Source organism: Pinus tabuliformis, chromosome 5_2 (assembly GCF_031772625.1).
Source record: "Pinus tabuliformis cultivar Carrire ecotype Pingquan chromosome 5_2, CPIR1, whole genome shotgun sequence".
Taxonomy (NCBI): Eukaryota; Viridiplantae; Streptophyta; class Pinopsida; order Pinales; family Pinaceae; genus Pinus; species Pinus tabuliformis.
Window position 1 is genome coordinate 372,012,059 of NC_142306.1, and position 7,225 is coordinate 372,019,283.

The window sequence follows — 7,225 nt, forward strand, 5'->3', positions numbered from 1 at the left end:
CCTCCCTCTTCTCCACCTCAACCACCTCTCATTAATGTCATTAACTTCTCCTCCATCCTTACAATTGACTTATCTTCTCCCAAGTAAATTTGGGAGTACATTTGGAAATGTGATATGAATATAAAATTGGGAAATTAATGGGAGAGGACCATGTCTTATCCCCAGTAAATCTGAGAGTACATTTGGGAATGTGAGATAAATATATATATTGAAAATTAGATGGAGAAGACCATGTCTTCTCCCAAGTAAATGTGAGAGTACATTTTGGAATGTGAGATGTAATTAAATAGAGAGGACCATGTCTTTTCCCTAGTAAATGTGAGAGTACATTTGGGAATGTGAGATTTAATTAAATGGAGAGGACCATGTCTTCTCCTAAGTAAATGTGAGAGTACATTTGGGAATGTGAGATGTAATTAAATGGAGAGGACCATGTCTTCTCCTAAGTAAATGTGAGAGTACATTTGGGAATGTGAGATGAATATATATATAATTTGAAATAATGGAAGGAGACCATATCCTACCTAAGATTCAATTTGAGAAGGCAAGTTGGGAATTTGAATAAAATAGAAATAATGAATTTTATATTAGTAAATAAATTTATAGTTTCCAAAATGAAGGTATTCACCAATATTTCTCAATATTTTCAGGTAATGTAAACATTAATAAAATTTGCATGATAAGATTTAAGTGGGGCATTACATTAATCCTAAAATTGCATCTTGAATGGATGGAACTAGATCTAGGGTCTTCTATCTCATTTACTTGATCATTCAATGTATGAGTCTAACCATGTGAATAAATGAGTTGGAGTTGAACACAGTAGACAACATATGATTAACATCCAATGATGTATGTTATTAATAGACATGAGAGAAACCACCGATGATGTTAATGGTTCTCAAGGTACTGCAGTATAATCTATATGGTGTTAATGAATGAGTTGAAGTCAAAAACCACAAAAAATCTTTTGGTGAAAGGCCAATGATGAAGACCTATCATAGAAAGTGAGGAAACTTGCCATTGATGTATGCAATCCCTAAGGTACCAAAGGGAATTTCTAAGTCAACTTCCTAGATAATGAAATGATGTCGACAAGAAGTGACCCATTGTAGGAGGGCCTTGATGAATCCCCCATCAACAACAGAAAACCGGTATCAAGATTTGAGACATAATGATGTTGACGTGGAACTATTTTAGGAATGAAAAACATGAAATGAAGGCTTAAGAGTATCATAGAAAATATCAATTGAGTGACTTCTCTTGAACATATCGGTGAAACTAAATAGAGTTGGTAAAATTGACCCAAACTGAATGCAAAGGCTTTGATATGGCGTGATGAACCAAAAAGACAAGTGGATTTCCCAACCTAACAACAACGAATATTGGGTGGAAGAGTATCATGTTCAAGAGTGACTCGCTACCATTAAGAGGTAGAGTAATGCATTTTCCCATTTTCCCAACCATTTTTTGTCAATACCTCTTTATTTTTTAACAAGTTTGAGGAGGATAACATATGCTTTATATGTGAGTTCATCCTTCAAATGAATCCCTCTGAGTATTTTTAACAAAACCTAAGAAGGAGTGGTTCAATCCCATCATGTGTGAAGGGTCCATAATTTTCTTATGCTTTTGTGAATCCAGCAAAGGTCTAACTTGACTCCTTTTCATGTTTAGAGAGTTTGAAAAAGAGGTGAAAAAGAAAACTCTAAAGGTTCATTTTTGTAAATAGTCTCTTAAGTCTGAAAAGGCAGAATGATACTTAGGAGAACCTCTTAGCCATGTTTGACTAAGGTATTTCTTTAAATTTGTAAATACTCTATCTTAGTTTGGAATAGGGTTAAACTTATACTGAGTAGACGTCTATTCATTTACTTTAACTAATTCAAAAATACAAGTGCTTGAAAATCTTTTCATGTTTAGGGAGTCTAGAAAGAGATGAAAAATAAATCCTCCTAGAGGAACGAGTGGTATAAGGGTTTGCAACTAGTTCTAATCATGATGGAACTACTCAAAACACATAGAGGTCAAGAGGTTGGATAATAAGACCACTCATTGCAGCAGTTCCTCAAGAAATGGTAAAACAATCAAGTGAAAGCATATGATTGACCAAGTAGATGGTGACGATGGAATGAGAAAACCAAGGCTCATCTGGAAAAACTAGGATGATAAAAATGGAAATCATGATAGATATGATGAAAATGGTTTCATTTTTACACAAGCTTGAAACATGTGGAAACTATGCTTGAGAATACTTGAAGATTGTTTTAATTTTTTCAAAATCTTGAAACATGAGAAAAACTGTGCTTGAGAGTGGTTTCATTTTTACACAAGCTTGAAATAGAGAAAAACTATGCTTGAAATAAGTTTTCATGCCCCCAACATAATGACTCAATTCTAGTCACATGCCCTCTGAGCTTCATTCCATTCACCTAAGTAGACTATTGGTTACAAATTGGTGGATTGAATAAATGTTGATTTACGAGATCAAGTGAAACACTCGACTCGGGATTTACGAGATCTAATCAAGGGCGCGAAATTGAAGGGGAATATTTTTCATTTTTTAACGAGCTTGACATAGGAAAAGAACTTTTCTCACTACACCTTGTTTCATTTTTTAATGAGCTTGACACAAGAAAAGGAACTCTGCTCTAGGAACCTTGTTTCATTTCTTAAGGAGTTTGACACAAGGAAAGGGAACTTTGCTTCGGGGACTCTGGTTATATTAATCATGGCTCCCCAGAGACTATGTCTTTCAATAAGATCTCATCAGATGGGAGAACAATTTTCTAGAAGGGATACATATCAAAGGATCCAAGGGAAATATTAGACGCCAATGCTCGTAGTACATGATGCACAACATCACCTACTAGATCATTAGTAGATGTGGGCATGGAACATGTTACCACATAATTAATCCATGGCAGGGGAGATACCACTTGCATATAAGAGCCATTTAGGGAAGATGGTTGATTGGGAGGAAAATTAAGACCAACGAATGAAATTTGGTCAATGGTCATGATTCTTCATTCATGTGGGAAACACATCATATGAAAGAGTGAAGAGAAAAGAGCTCCCATGTCATAAACATAATTGTGCCCAAGGAGTAAATTAAAATCCAAAGGGCCTTACTACCATCATATTGATATAGAGTGTCTTTCCTCCAAAAGTAATAGGTGACTGAGGAAGGATCCCTAATGCTTGACTAGTTTCTTTGTTAAAAGCCAACATATTCTGGGTAACAGGCACAAGCTGCGGAGAACCTAAAACTTTCAAAGTAGTTGAGGACAAGATACTTAGAGAAGCTCCTTTTTCTATAACTGTGCTAGGTACGGGCATATTATAAGCTTGTACTATGATCTGGAAGGGCACGTAAGGAGGAATACGCTATCCTGCTAGTCGGCTCCAATCAAAGGAAGTGACCATACTACTTGGATGGGGTTCCATATAAAAATGATAACTACCCCCTTGTGCTATGGGAATAGGATAAATACTACCTTGTGTTGTGGGAATGTGAGGATTGTCTGTTCATGCCATGGGAATGGGAGGATTGTATCCATGTGTGATTGGAACGAGAAGATTTCCTTCAATTTCATTGGAATATAAAGAAACGAGAAGAACTTGAGTGGTATGAGACTCACTCTCTACAGGAAATGTATGACCAATGGATGGTAGAATCAAGTCCACCATGTTCTCTACCAATGATTGGTGAGGAACAAACTAATGGGATTCATTGTCAAAGAGAGTGGGATTGAATGAAGATGGATTTTTATCAATCACTTCATCAACTAGTGGAGGATTAGGAAAAAGCTTGCGATAACCAACCATAAATTGTGGTTGAGAAATAGTAAGATTTCCCAACAATTTGGATGCTTCATCCATATAAAGGAAAATGTGAATTGGATGATTTGATTCACATAACTTACAAGGAAAATTGACTTTACCCTTCTTCCCTTGAACCTTATTATCACGAGTCGATGGTTTGTCACCAACATGATCTCTAGAAGCTGACGACAAAGGTCGATGCGAGCCTATGGACCACACTTCTAGTAACTTGGGAATATCTGAACAACCTCTAAGAAGGTGGCCACCCATACATAACTTGGAAGGGAATTTAACTTTTTGGGGCTGATTGGAAGTTTTCTCCATATTATTTCCAGTGGTATTAATGGTTTCTTGGTTTCCCCCATGCTTATTTTGATTCCTCTTCTTCATCCTTTTCTTCTTCTTCTTAGCTTCCTGGTTACTAGAATCAAGACTTTCAACATGTGAAGAGGAAGAAAGGGATGAAGAAACAACAGGTAAAGAATGCAAAGGGTCAAGTTTAGGAGCAACTTGAGGTTAATGTTGTTTAGGTGGAGGACTACTTGGTACAGAATAATTTTGGACATTCGTAACCAAATAGGTTGAAAATAACCAAACCAAAAAACTAATGGTAAATCCGAGAAGGGACAATGATGCCATATAAGGAGAAAAAATATTTCCAAAAGAAGGAAAAGGACCAGGATTCCCGTTAGAGGGGTTTCCTTGATTGGTAGACTTGCGAACTGTTGCCATTAGTCTCAACCTAAGATCCACTAAAGATTTATTCCACAGTGAGGATGTTGTTCCGCGGTCAATTAATTGATTTTAGAAATTAAAGACAAAAAATAAAAATAAAAAGGGGTAAACTAGGAAAAAAGATTACCAAGTGGTAAAGGCCATTTTATCACATCTAGTTAATAGGCCTGCAAACTGGATCAATCCACATTCGTGAACATGTTGTCATCATCCCTACATAAAGCCCTAAGAATGAACTTTCCAAATAACTGTGTTTCTGGGTCTAACTACTAAAAATCAATTTTTTTAAGCACGAGCACACCCTGTCCCTTTGGAGACCTGCGTTCAGTGTTGGTTGCTCCCTTTTGCACCAACACTAGTTTCGTTTTGTTGGGGGTGCGTTGATTCTAGAAATTTGAGAAAAATAATTTTTTTTCCAAAGCTTCCTCTTCTAAAAGCTTCTAGGGGTTGTTTTAACCATTTACCCTGGATAAGAAGCTGAAATCCTATCTAATCCTAAATTGGAGACTTCACCTCTTATCCCTTGAGCTCATCCTCCCATCACAAGTGGATCTCACACTCACTATTGTAAATCCTAAACTACCATCCCTATCCTATAAATTTACTACCGTCTACAACATCAAGGTTGGCTTTTGGAGATTGATCATGCCCTCATGTTGCTTCCTTGAATCTAAAATATTCATCATCTTCATGCATTAGGGTGACATTGAGGTGTTCTTTGTGATAGGAAAGGACAAGTCAACTTGGGGAGATCTCTACATGATCAACTATTATTTTTGGCTATAAACTCTCTCCTATTTCTATTAATACAAACATTATCTTTTTTTCCTATATGTTTTGTGTTCCATTTACACTCACGTATTTCAATGCCTCACTGATTCATTGAATAGAGTAATTGAATTATGCTACATAGATGTTATGGATCCTTGGCTTATTTTGGTTGCATGTGCAAGCTCTAATTATGGTATTTAGAGCTATGATTGAATCTTACAAGCCAGGAAGAAACTAAATCTTATGACAGATTCCAAGCCTCTTTCCCATTCTTCAATTTCTCTAAGGGAAACTCTATATTCTTTGCTTTCTGTTGTTTTAGACTAGTCCACTAGGTATAGGGAAGATACTTTTGTCCACAATCATAAATTTCACATAACAAATTGGCGACTGCATTGGGGATCATTTATTTCCCTTAGTGGTTTCCTTGACCTTAGAACTTGTTTCACCTCTTGAACCAACTTTCATTGTCCCACTCAGACTTTGATTGACCCCAAGAAAACCCTTATTTGAGCTTGACTTGATTTTTTGTGTTGTAATTTGGCTGGATCTACTTCAACACTCCCCCTTGTCTAGAGATGGAGTGCCCCAATGCACCTTCTCCTTCTTTTCACCTGCATTGTAGAGCACCGATGCCCTTTCTACACCTACGTTGATCCCTATTAGATGGAAATAAATGCCTCTTATGCCTTTCTCTCTGATCTGCTTTGTTCTAGCTAGTTTTCCTTCTATCACGAGTGTGCCTTGGTCTCTGAAAATTATTCACTTTGTTTTCTTTTGGCTTTAGAAGCCTTTGATAAGAATTTGTTTTGATTTTTCTTTGTTCTTGTTAGTTAGGTCATTAGAAAAATTTTGCTTGGTCATTGATTACTTGAAAGAATTGATATTACAGTCATCATTTTGTATAGTTTGTTTTATTAGTGATTTAAAACACATATTAGTTTTCATTTCATTTGGAAATTAAGTGGTTTGAAAAGAAAAATCTCATTATTTTTCATTTTTCATTAAATTTAGGGTTTTGTGTGTGAAAGTGGAAATTGGAACAGTTGAATTAGGGGAATTGATTTAACAATTTTTGTTTGTTACATCTTGTATGTTTCATCACTCTTTGTTCTCTTCCCTCCCATACATAGATTTTCATTGAAAATAAAATTTCATTTTTCATGCTAGATTGCATCATTAGGATATTCAGGTTAAATTCACGGCGAGCCTTGAAAACTGAAACATAATTGAAGATAAAAATTAAAATTTATTCAATAAATCTTAAGAATAATTTGAAACATTAACACAAAAATCTATAGTTCTAGGCTAGAGGTGTGTTCTAACATCTATAAACATAGGAGTTATCGTTCTTTTCCAGTGTTGCATTCTGGGAGTGATATCTTGTTCCACATACATAAGTGTATCAGACCGTTCTCTACTTACCTTTAGGTATATCAGATGGTGCTCTATGCATAAAAAGTATATGGGAATTCTCTCATCGTATAGTTACATATTAGACAACACTAACACAAATTGTGCTTCCACGTACTGTCGAGTATATTTTGGAAGTCCACACTAGGTTGCTATCCTCACCTTAGGTAACCGAGTTGACCGCCTTGTATACTATGCTACACTGAACACAACATTCAAGCAGATTTCTTGCCCATACGCAAATCCTTACTTCTCCAAGGTGGTATATTGTAATTCATAGTACTTGGTAAACCCTTTTTCCTAGATTACCTTTTTTATTTATTTTTTGCTGTTGATTTTTAAAATTTATTAAACCAACATGGAATAAAAACACTCTCCACTCCGTCGTTCACTTAGAATGGAAAACAAACCTCCTCTTCCACCCGAGGAAACTCCTCGTCATCAACAGAAGAACAAAAATATGCAAAGTATCGAATCTAGT